This window comes from Lissotriton helveticus, chromosome 5_1 (assembly GCF_964261635.1).
Source record: "Lissotriton helveticus chromosome 5_1, aLisHel1.1, whole genome shotgun sequence".
Lineage (NCBI taxonomy): Eukaryota > Metazoa > Chordata > Amphibia > Caudata > Salamandridae > Lissotriton > Lissotriton helveticus.
In genome coordinates this window covers 658741790-658754631 of record NC_136065.1, presented here as the reverse complement: position 1 = coordinate 658754631, position 12842 = coordinate 658741790, and positions in this window count along the sequence as shown.

Below are 12842 nucleotides of genomic sequence, written 5' to 3'. Positions count from 1 at the left end.
TTGCATCAACGGGGAAGTTTTATTTGTAAGAAGGGTAAGCTGGGTGGGGCAAAGATCAAAGGACATACCTGGGGACTCCATCGTAGTTAATTTTAGGGACAGGCGAGCGGTAGACTTTATAATCAACTAATATTTTCAAAGGGACTGGAGAGCGATTAATGTTTTTAATCTGAGTTACTTCTATCCCCCGTCCCAAGCAACACGTGGACTGTACAACCCCTCGTGAATGCAGGGCGTAGGGGATTTGGAAGGTTTTAAAGCTAACTTCTCCATACCCACCTTTAATCGCTTTACAGAATTGTATGGGATGGAGGGGGTAGACTGACTTAGAGGTCAGGGAATGGGCGAACCTATGTTGGTTGATGAACTGCACTCTGGACCAGGGGAAAACACAAATAAGAGCGTAACCCATACAAAAGAATTGTGTTTATCCAGGTGCATACAGAACCAAAAATCACCTGGGGAAGGCCCGGAAGAGAGAGTGGAGACAACCAGGGGTCCTATCAAAGATCCTCCGTATACTGCACGCACGATTGAAGAAATTTCCTACAGCACCGTAGGAGCCCAGTTAACTGAAGTTGAAGGCACCGATGTGCTGTTACTACCTGAAGTAAACATGCCAGGGATTGCTACTATAGGCAGTAACACACTAACTGGGGGATCAGGAGGGCCTTTAGAGCAGAGAACCAATGATGGCCCAAAAATACTGTCCTGGAACATTGCTGGCCTTACCTCTAAAGACTGGGGGGAATACATCGATACCCATGATATATGTGTTTTCCAGGAAAGATGGGCTGTAGAACCAAAACATAGGGCAGGTTTTGTGGCATATTGCGAGGGGGCCGTTAAAGGCCCAATGGGTAGACCATCTGGGGGGCTTTGTATCTGGGTTGCTCTAGATCTTGGCTGTAGGGTCAAGCGTATTGAGACGAACTCACGGGACATAACTTGTATTACCCTCACCTCCAAGAATACTCAAAAACTAGCAATTATCAATCTCTATTCTCGCCCAACGAAGTATGGTGAGACCTCGCCGGCAATTACTAGTCTGACTAACCTTCTTGCAAGTCGGGAAGGAAATTTTAAATGTATAATTTGTGGCGATTTTAACTGTTTCTTTGAGCCATTAGGAGGTGACATATCTCTGATCACTGAGGAAGAGGACTCCAGCTGGTTAATTCCGTCCCTAAATATGACCTCTATTAGTCGCTCTACCCCGCTAGCCCTCCAGATAACATCTTTGACATTGAACTTCGCACTAAGGGCATGCAATGGCCGCTTCCCAAGTGATAGTCCCGGTCGGCCGACGTTTGTGGGACGCGGCCAGTCCTCGACTATTGATTATATCATGATTAGCATGGACCTATGGCAAAAGGTGAGGGACTTTGCCATAGGAGATAGATGTGAGAGTAACCACAACCCTCTAGTCATGACATGGGATTGCAAATGGGCCGGAACTAATAACTCAGACAAGGAGAAGTACCAAAACAATCTGACCATTGTAGAGGGAGGGAGGTGGATAAGATGGACCAAGGTAATTGAGTCAGAGGAATAATTGTCCGCATTGTATGCTAGTATCATTCCGGTACTAGAAAGGGTTAGTGATCTGGTAGGGAAATGTCAGTATCCTGATTTCGATACTGAGATAGGGAACCTACACCACACTCTCACTGAGGCTCTGGCTGCTTTCTTTTACAGGAGCGGCAAGAATAGTTTTAGAACTGGAGATCCAAGGAATACATGGTACACAAAAGCATGCAGGCTAGCGAAACAGGCCCTTTTGAAAGAACTTAAGGGGTCTGATCTTTTAAGTATTAGGGAAGCTAGAAAGGTCCACAAGAGAACTATTGAGAATGCTAAAATCGAATGGGAAACTGCCAGGTGGCAGGAAATTAAAAGGGCCCTCGAGCGCAAAGATAGTAAAAGCTTTTGGAACCTTGTCCACCATGGGAAAATCGAGGGCAGAACTACCCTTGACCCCAATATTGATTAGGGCACTTGGTTCTTGCATTTCAAAGGACTATACTATACCTTACCCCTAGAGCCAAACTTGAATAAAACTTCAGGTTGCAATCTTAATCTTCGGAACTTACTCGATGCACTCACATTTGATTTGGGAGAGGTGGAATCGGCTCTGGCCAAATTGCACTCCGATAAAGCTCCAGGACTGGATAAAATTCCGGGTGATCTATTTAAAAGTGAACACCTAATTTGGGCCCCTTATCTTGTGGTACTTTTTAACACAATTCAATACGGTCTCCCAGCGCCGCCGACATGGGCTGGCGCTGAGATCGTTCCAATCTACAAGAAGGGATCCCCATTGGAACCATCAAACTATAGGCCCATTAGCCTTATCGATGTCTCCCAAAAATTGTATGGGAGGTTACTGTTGGGGAGATTGCAAGACTGAATTGAAGATCAGGCCATTCTGACCCCCCTTCAAGCAGGCTTTAGGGCCAAGATGTCCACAGTGGACCAGCTTTTCAGGTTACAGCTGATCCACTGGAAGCATGTTATACTCGAACAGGGCAGTCTATATCTCACATTCGTTGACCTTAAGTCAGCCTTTGACATGGTTGACCGTGATCAACTATGGAAGATCCTGTATACCATGGGGGTTCCTCCTTATCTCTGTTTACAACTGCAACGCCTTCATGAAGGCACTTTTGCCAGAGTGAGGTACGGAAAAGATGCACAGCTGACGGCCCCATTCCCGGTTGACAAAGGGGTCCGCCAGGGCTGTGTACTGGCGCCAACCCTTTTTTCCCTTTTCCTCAATGGTCTAGTGGAAGATCTATACCAAGCTAAAGATCTGGATTCCCCAAAATTGGGTTCCCGCAAATTTCCTGCATTAATGTTTGCGGATGATACCCTGCTCCTCTCCAAGTCAACTATGGGGATGCAGAGAGTACTAAGGGAATTCACTGACTCTTGTAAAAAGAGGAAACTACAAGTTAACATCAATAAAACGAAATACATGGTGTTTAGCGCCAAACCGTCTACCTACCCCAAACCAACCATGAATGATATCCCATTGGAGCGTGTCAGGGTCTTTGAATATCTTGGACTGACTTTGAACGATAAAATGGCCTGGATCCCCCAAATCGAAAAGGCAAACCTGAGACTCACACAGACTATAGGTGGGATAAAGAAAATTAATAATGGGTGTCCATTAAAGGCAATAACCCCGCTATTAGAGATTTACAAAGTGCAAGCCCGCTCCGCTGCCCTGTATGGGGCGGAACTTTGGGGGCACAGTAAATCTAAAACATTAACATTAACTGAAAACAAATTTCTCCGAAGTATTGCAGCATTGCCAGCTAACACCCCATTGGTTCCATTAAGGATGGACCTGGGTGTCTCTCCCGTGGCTGATCTCATCTCAAGCCGACCACTGCTATATTGGCGCCGGCTCTGGAGTACCGACTGGAGCTAAGCCACTATAGGGAGGAGCTCAGGTCGTTCCTACAGTTACCAGGAGCAGTTAGAAGTATACCTTGCCTGTCCTTTGTAAGGGACTCCTGTAAGGCAATTGGGAGAGAGGACCTTTGGGCAAAACCGGAAGAAGCATGTGCAACTACTTCGAATTTTTTTTATCCAAAATCCTGAAAGAGCACAATTTGTCGTCTTTAAGCCAAGCTCATTCTACCACAAGCTTGACTTGGGTGTTCCTGAACCATAAAATTACATATTCCTTTGAACAAGCCTTGGATATTATATACACCTCGTTGACAAGGAGGCTCTATCTTCAATTTAGATATGGCACCCTTCCGCTATTTGCATTAACAAACAAGTGGTCAGATGATTCTTGCTATCTCTGCCCTGGGTGCCACACGGAAGAAGAAACAGAGGTCCATGTGGTCTTCTTTTGTACGGCCTATGAGAAGGCTAGGAATAAATGGATCATACAAGTATGTAGGAACCTAGGCATAAGGAATTATTCAATCACACTAAGAATTTTTAAAACGGACAAGAAACCACTATTCGTTATTGCAATGTCTACATTTTTACAGGAAATGTGGAGAAAGAGAGGGCGACTCCTAGAAATTGATGTATAAACATTAGGACCATTTTGTATTTCCATCTAAAGCTGTGCTTGTTCTTATTTGGCCCCAATATAAATGTTTAATAGATTTTTTAATGTCTTTTATACTAACTTATTATTTTAAATAATGGGGCCTTAAATGCTACTTTGTATCAATACTTTGAATCTTCTGGACTCTGTTGCTCCTGTAGTTTTTTATTGCCACAATTGCAAATCAAATATGGATGTTTAATTGAAATTGTTGTATTTTTAATCATGTACTTTTATGACTCAAAAGAAAAGTCGAAATAAAGTTTACAATGAGAATATGTATTAACAGAGAAGGTTTGGGCCTGGCAAAAAGTTTATTTTGCCAGGTCAAGATGGCAGTTTAAAACTGCACACACACAGGCTGCAATGGCAGGCCTAGAACATGTTTAAAGGGCTACTTAAGTGGGTTGCACAATCAGTTTTACTAGTAACATTTAATTCACAAGCCCACTAGTAACATTTAATTCACAAGCCCGGGGCGCATGTAGTGCAGAGTTTGGTATAAACTGATTTTATCATGTTTTAAGCAGAGAGCACAAGCTTTTGCTGATCTGGCCTACCTGTAGGGTTTGTATAGTGTAATAATTGTTTAGTGAACTAATTGCCTTCCTCTAGGTCATTCAGCTATTTCAAGTGAAGCAATGCCCATGGAAAGGTTCAGCAGTACTGTGATTCGCGCCCACATGTTGTTGTGCTTGAGGGCTGAAGTGAGTGGTCAGATGTAGAAAAGCAATAAAGGACAATACCTCCCAAGACAGTGGATGTGAAAATGGGCCTCCGTTTACTCCACAGAACAAAGGGATCCCTAGTTAAAAATCACCAGACTAGATCATGAACTGTTCAGGGACGTAACACTGACTCCTGCTGCCCATGTGACAAGGAGCCCCCAACCCTTCAGGGGGCCCCCATTCAGCCCGCGGTTTAAGTATATCTGTAATATATGAGAAACTCAGCGGCCCATCATGTCATTCAGTAATAGGTTCACTTCATTTTGCGTTACTTCATTGGATCAGTTAGCCAAACTTAATAATTCTTTGCAGAGCTGGATTCTGGGCAGTGATTGAGGTACCTGTCTAATGTACCTACCCTAATATCTGGTCCTTTTCAGCGTGCTCCCATTACCACTGGACGTGAAGGACTTGACTCCACTCTCGCTGACAGTGTGGAGGAAAAAGCAACCCATAAACTGAAAATTATTACAGTTTACACTCTTCGATCATCCAACCGCAGCCTTCTACTTAGGGATGTGACTGCTGGAGATGACTGGCGGTGCAAATCTAGACCCCATATCATGCTCCTTATCACAAGGACACATGTTCAGTACGCAGTGGGCTGCTAGAAACAGGACACCAAGAGGTCGTCTCTACTCAGTGTGCGTGGGAGGGGGACACGAGGGGGAAAAGGTGGCCAGGTCCACACCCTTAAATCTGTCCTGTACGACTAAGTGCCTGCTTCCGTGGTAGGGGGGAGCACAGTTGCTGAACAGGTTCCTGATGCAACTTGGCAGGAATAGAAGCACCAAACACCAGTAGTGAAACCTCCAGCCTCTGTCAGTCCACGTTAATATTACACCGAGCTTGTGCCGGAAGTGTTCCTCAGTGGGATAGTTAGACAGATCGGGATGCCGTCTGAGCATACATTTGTTTAATTTCTCCTGTGCAACACACTGATGTGTAAAACCGCTTTGACTGTCTTCCTATATATGTCATCAACCACAACGCAGCCGCAAATAACCACACAAAATGACAAACACATAAGAATAGGCCTACATAAAAGAAGAAAAGAATGAAAGAAAGGAAGAGAGAGAGAGAAGAAGGAATAACCCACTTCTGCGTCCTTTTTGATGCTCATTCTGTGAACGATTGTGCAAGCATGTGAGAGAGCGCAAACTGATATAAATATATGAGTACATCACACTTACCTATAGAGAGCATAATTCATGAAGAGAAATGCCATGAGTGCTAATAGTATCTGAAATTTTATTCTAAATGTATAGCTAATATAGAGATTTAAGTAGAAGTGGAACTAATACAGAAATGTGTGACATTATATGATTTTATTAGACGTGATTATTTTGAATCTATGTCGTGTAGCTGTTAACATATAAGATGGTCTGTGGTAAAACGCAGAACGTGGTAGGCCACAGGGCCAGAGCTGGAGCTAAAAGGGAAGGTGTTTCTTTTCACGACACAGATTGTTTAACGTTTTTGGTCATTGCATTAATGGGCCATGATTTAGAGTAATGTTTTCTAAATAATAGAATAAGAGTTTTAACATGCTTTAATTAAATGAAGAAATTGAATGCTATAATCATAATGTGAAATATTGTAGGCCTGAAATGTTTTAGCATTGATTTACACGTACATGTCTGGGCTGAGAAATGTTGCAAGCTTTTTTTAGAAGTCTATGAGAGTTGGGTTCTTGGCGGCAGATATCTGTCTGCAACAGGAAAGGGGGGATCCAATTATAAGTGAATGAATAGAGGTCTGTTCAGTAGACGGCCCAGACATGGAGGAGGGTTCTGGAATGTTTAAGGGGTATCAGCGGGCCGGAGAAGAGACTGAGAAGCAAGGTCAACTCTAACGTCTGAGGCCCAATACAAAGCATCATGGAAAAAGCCTGAAGTTGCACCACGTGAGAGGCGTTTCGCAAGGGGCGTCTCAAATGTTGTTGACTATTTTGTATTAGGGACAGCACCCCTGGGTGGAGTTAGAGCAGAGACCTGAGGACCCTTTAGAGAGCGGATGGGTAGGCAGTGAGGGGTCATGACTGGAGAACTTTAGGTTTTCACCAAGAGACTTAGAGTGGGTGACTTCCCTTGGGGGTCATTCATTGCTGACACCTTTGTTAGGTTGGGATTTGGTTAAGTAGGGATACCATCTAGAACAGGGTAGGGACGCCTAACCTGTGTTTGTTTTCCTCCAACCTAAATGAAGGAGAGATATGCGTCTATGCTGATAGCTTTGCTATTTTTAGAACTTGTGTTAGTGATTTCTGTTGCTCGTCTGAGGGCTTTCCGAGAGCACATGTATGTAATTGGACCTGTGTACCTCGTGAATCTCATTCTGAGATGCTTGTATTTGCAGCTCATTATATCTTTACAATAAACTTTTGAAACCTAGAAGTTGTCCGTGATCTTTGAGAGTAGAGTCCTTTCTTGGGTGAACTAATTTGCAGATAGGTGTACTGTTTCCTTCCAAGACAGGCAATAAAGGTTCAGTCGACCAGATCGAGGTTTGGATCAATAGATATAAGGTATCGATCAAAATCTCGCCCTTTCAGTTGGTAGCTATAGAGGATGGTTGCCTTCTTGAGGACGGTGACCTAGGCCAGGTTAGCTTACCCCAAGGCCCCTAGAAATCGATGATCGGAAGAACAGCCCGCAGATGAAGATCCGGATGACGTGAGACAGAAGAAGCAGCAGTATCGGTCGAGAGTGAGTATAAAGGGTTATGCGTGTTAGATTGCGGTGTTTTTGTATTGTATCTATGTTGTAATGTCTGGCGGAGTTGAATGTCTGTAGAGTGACTGTGGAACAGGTTGTGAGCGCGCGCAACCGGTGGAAATCTTAAGTTCAAGGAGAGCTTAAGTGGTTCGGGTGTATCGGACACCCAGAGTAATTGTCAACTAGTGTGAAGGGGGTCATGAGGTACCATTGATCACCCGAGAGACCGAGATAGGGGGAACGTAAGAGTGAGTGCGTGAGTAACGGACGCTGGTCGGAAGTTACTGTGTGTGTAAGTAACCTATCAGAGAGACGATAGACATCTCGTCAGTTGTGTTGACAATTACAGATAGACTGTGGACGTACAGTCGAGAGAAGTGACCGCTTGGTCGGAAGTAGTCATTTTTCAGTGTATGAATGGGACGCATGCATAACCGGGAGACGAGTTGAGAAAGGAGGGGTGCTGCTGCGAAGCGGAGAAAAGAGACGTCAGGTGGTGTCGCGCAGTGATTGGCTGACCGGAGAAAGACCGCGCTGTGATAGGCCAGCTAGCGAACACGTCATACAGGGTCGCGACGTGATTGGCCAACAGGAGAAAGACCGCGCTGTGATAGGCCAAGCTAGCAAAGCCGCGACAGGATTGGTGGATTGTCATCAGGAAGTAAACAGAGTAGCGAGGCTGGATTTTGTGCGCATAATTATGAAGTGTTTTAAATGGTTGAAAGCGCTGTTTAAGAAAGAGAGGAGAGGATCGTATGAAGGGGAAGAAGCCCCGCCGGAGGGTACGCCAGCTCGTTATATGGCAGTAAATGTTGGGTTGCATACGATCCTTTGGATATCAGAGTGGAGTAAGATTACTGAAGGAAACGAGGAACTGACGTTCCCGAAGTACGGGACGTTCAGATTAGAGGTGTTACATCGATTGAAATCAGTCATGACCTCAAAGAGACCCTTGCCTAGACCAACCCAGTTTGAAGCCCTTGAAGCATGGCTTAGGGCAGCGCATGAAAGGAATATGAACAGACGACAAGAAAGGGTGAAACGCTCGGTAAGGGCAGTACAGGATGCCAGGTGGGATGCGGATGCTAAAAGATGGAGAGTGCATAATTTGGAAATAAATAAACTGTACCCAGTGTTAGAGGCGCCAGTAAATAAAAGCCCCCTAGAAGAAGATGATGAGAGCGAAACAGAGGACAGCCTGATAAACAGATTACTGACAGACAGGCCACCCCCGTATAATAGAGCAGGGGGAGAGGTCGAGAATACTGAAGGAGAAAAGGGGGGCAATGCAGGAGAGCATAGACCGCTTCCCAGTTCAGAGTGGGATCCTGAGCCAAAGAAAGAGTTGCTCCAGCCTAGTCAGGTGCAACAGGTAGTCGGTAGGTTTGTGGTACAAAGAGCGCCGGAAACGGAAAGCGCCACATCCTACCCATTACCAGATGCACTACAGGTACCTGTTACCATAGGTCCTATAATATCGATATATGACCAAGAGAGAGCAAAAGGGGAAGAACGGAAACGGAAAGACAGAGAAAGAGCAGAGCAGGCAAGGAGGAACGATACCACTAATTCCCCAAGTCAGATGCCAATACCCAGAGAGTGGAGCACCCCGATGCACACAGCAGGGGACCCAGGAGGAGATCCTGGGGGCCCTAGATGGCCAATGGATCTGAGGGGATCTGGACGAAAATCCTTTCAAGAGCTAAATGAGTACATGAAGCAGTGGGATGAGGCAGTGAAGGCTCAAAAGTGCATCAATGCTGCAGAAGCAGAAAGGGAAAGTCAGGACAGCAGAGCACGAACTCACTGCGGGGCTGGGGAGAGTAGCCCGGAGTGGGACTGTAGAGGGAGTAGGGGAGTCACCCATTGGGCCCGAAATGGAGGTAGAACAGACCTGGAAAACGGGGGCCCCGGGAGTGGAGGGGTGGCGTGCCCAATACTCAGTGAAGGGGAGAGGAGAGCGCAAGAGTACAGGAACAGCTTTAAGTGTCCACACTGTGTGCCTGCCACCAGAGAACAGAATGGGAGTTGTGAGAGGTCGCACCATAGTCCCTGTGATGACAGAAATGAGCGCAGCCCAGGGAATATGGGGAACCAGGAAGGATCGTATCGGATACTGAGCGATACGAGGCAAAGGGAGTGTAGCGACCAGAGGGAAAATAACAGAGAGATGTGCGGGGTGAGGAGAGAAGAAGACGAGAGTGGGCAGAGAGAGAGTAGGGATAAAAGGCCCGTGTTCCATCACCTTCCAAGATCGGATGGCCGAGCATGGGACCTGGAGAGATGGGAGCAAGGGAGGCCACCCATTAATTCTCCTGAGCCCAAACGCAGAGCTCGAAGTTGGGATGGTAGGGAGACCAGTGAGCCCCCTTCGAAAGACATATTGCGAGCTGAGATAAAAGCCAAGAGACTTGATGTCTCCAGCTTAAGGTCAGATCTGGATGACATGGTAGATGGTACCCTGCCTTTAGAAAGAATGGAAATGTATGAACAGGATGAAATACTGTATATGGCAAAGGACATCACACGAAAGGCGAGAGCAGTCCATGAGAAGTTAGTCGAACTAGCAGGCAAATATATGGTGGACTTGTCAAGAACCAAAGCATTACAGGGTAACCACAGGCTACATTACTCAGATCGAGATCTAGATGAGAGGAGAACGATTGGGCTGAAAACACACATAAGGGAACTGATTACTGGAATAAGGACATGGAGGGCACTAGATAAATGGGAAGAGAGGTGGTCCAAGAAAGGGACCGGCAGAAGAAGCATGATTGGTATAACACCAGGACAGCAGGGAATAGAAGCTTACCCTTTGCGTGAAGTTGCCAATGGGGGCTATGTACATGTCCCTTGGAGTAGGGGAGATTTAGCTGCTTTTACCACATCTTTCCCCAAGTTACGAGAGAGCCCCGTGGAGTGGTACAAGCAAGTCGAGAGGTTTGTAAAGATCTCAAAAGTCCTATGGATAGATCTGAACACGCTGTTTGACATTGTAGTACCAGGAGATCTGTGGACAGCATGCAAGGTTAGCGCTGAGTGGCCCACAACGGAGCCAGAGAGAGATGCTAGGACTAATGGGCCGTCCGAGATCGTGATGGCAAAATTCGAGAGAGTGATGACTTGGCTGAAAGAAAAAGTGCCAATGCAAGACATAGATTGGGTCAGAATAGACAGAACGAGACAGGAACCCAAAGAGACAGTCCATGAATATTACGAGAGATTGCTGAAGGCGTTTAAACAGTATAGCGGCTTGGATATAATGGATCCAAAGGATATAGGGCAATTTGTGTCCAAGTTCGTCCTGGGACTGAGACCGGATATTAGTTTAATGATTCAGCAACACTCGATTTGTTGGCAAAGTAGACCCCTAGATGAAATACTGAGATATGCCAGGTACTGCTGTGATGAGGTAGACTCCAAGGCTAAGAAACTAAAAGAAAAGCTGATGGTGGTACAATTGCAGACAGCAGGAAAGGGGGGACCGCAACAACAGCAGCAAGGGACAGGTACAGGAGGTAAGAAGCAGTACAGTCAGAACAAGGGTAATGAGGAGAGTACTACCTTTAGACCCAGAGTAGACATAGCTACCTTGAAGAAAACGACTAGGTGCCACCAGTGCAACGAGTTGGGGCATTGGAAACGCGAGTGCCCTTACAATGTAGAGATCGGAGAGCAAGAGATAGAGGAGGAAGAGGTCCAGAGCGCACCTATGAGAGGGGCGACGCCATACCAAGGAAAGGTGCTCAAAGGGGGGGGGGCTCCTCCCCGAGCCCAGTTCCCGCAACCTCCTCGAGTAGGGTGTATGGGTAAGACCTATAGACAAATGCCCCTGTTTGTGGAAGGTGAAGAATGCTATTATGTGGACCCATTAACCGGACAGAGAGTGGAAAGAGAAGACTGCACCCTTGGGGCAGCCTTAGAGGTAGATCAGAGGGGACCCTATGTGGAAGCAGAAGTAGCAGGGTGCCCTACGACATTTCTGGTGGACACAGGAGCCACTAGATCCACGATCAGATCAGCTGCAGTTCCAGACCTGCCCATGTCTGGAGAGACCATACAGGTGGTAGGGGTCGCAAACAGGAGAATAACCAGCCAATTGACCGAACCGGTACAGGTGAAAATAGGGAAGTACAGCGATGAGCACCAATTTGTGGTTTGCGATTCAAGCCCTGTGTGTCTGCTAGGAAGAGACCTGTTGTGCAAATTGAATTGTACTATATACTGTACACCCCAGGGAGTGGAGGTATTGACTAATGATGATGATGCAGATTTCAAAGTTGCAAACTCAAGAATATGTGTGGAGCTGTACCCTACTTTGACAGTAGACGAGCTTCCCTGGGATTTGAGAGAGACAGTGGCATCAGAGGTATGGGATTTCACTGGGGAAGAGATTGGATTGGTCAAAGGGGTGGACCCAGTGAAAATTGTAGTGAAACCGCATGCTGAGTTCCCAAGAACACCCCAGTATAAATTGACTCCAGAAACGATTGCAGGCATAAAACCCGTGATCGAGTCCATGATTAAACAGGGAATACTGAAAGAAATTGTGGGTAGTCCATGCAACTCCCCGATTATGGGTCTGCAGAAACCCAATGGGAAATTTCGGATAGTACAGGACCTGCGAAAGATTAATAACATAGTCGTTTCATGTTGTCCAGTGGTGCCGAATCCATCAGTGATACTGTTTCAGATTCCATTCCAAGCTGAGTGGTTCACTGTGATCGATCTTTGTCAGGCTTTCTTTTCGATCCCTTTGGACGAAGATAGCCATTTTCTTTTCGCATTTAAGCTGGAAAATCGCGTCCTAACATGGTGTCGTATCCCTCAGGGGTATACAGAGAGTCCATCGATCTTTAACCAGCTTCTGAAGAAAAATCTTGAAAGTCTAGTGCTGCCCCAGAAGTCAGTTCTGGTCCAGTACATAGACGACCTCCTTGTGGCGTCAGAAACAGAAGAAGCTTGCAGGGAAGACTCCATTGCTTTGTTAAATCACCTAGCTGCCAATGGGCATAAGGTATCCCCGGGAAAATTGCAGTACTGCCTGACAGAAGTGCAGTACTTGGGACACAGAATTGAGAAAGGCAAACGAAAAGTGTCACCAGATAGGATAGAGGCGATCATGAAAATGAATGCGCCTCAGACCCAGAGAGAGGTCAGGATGTTCCTAGGGATGGTGGGTTATTGCCGACAGTGGATCGTGAACTTTTCACTGAAAGCAAAACCTTTGCAAAAACTGACGCACAAGGAGGTGAGTGATCCGGTACCATGGGACAAAGACTGTTTGATGGCATTCTTACAGCTGAGAGAGGACCTGTGTCG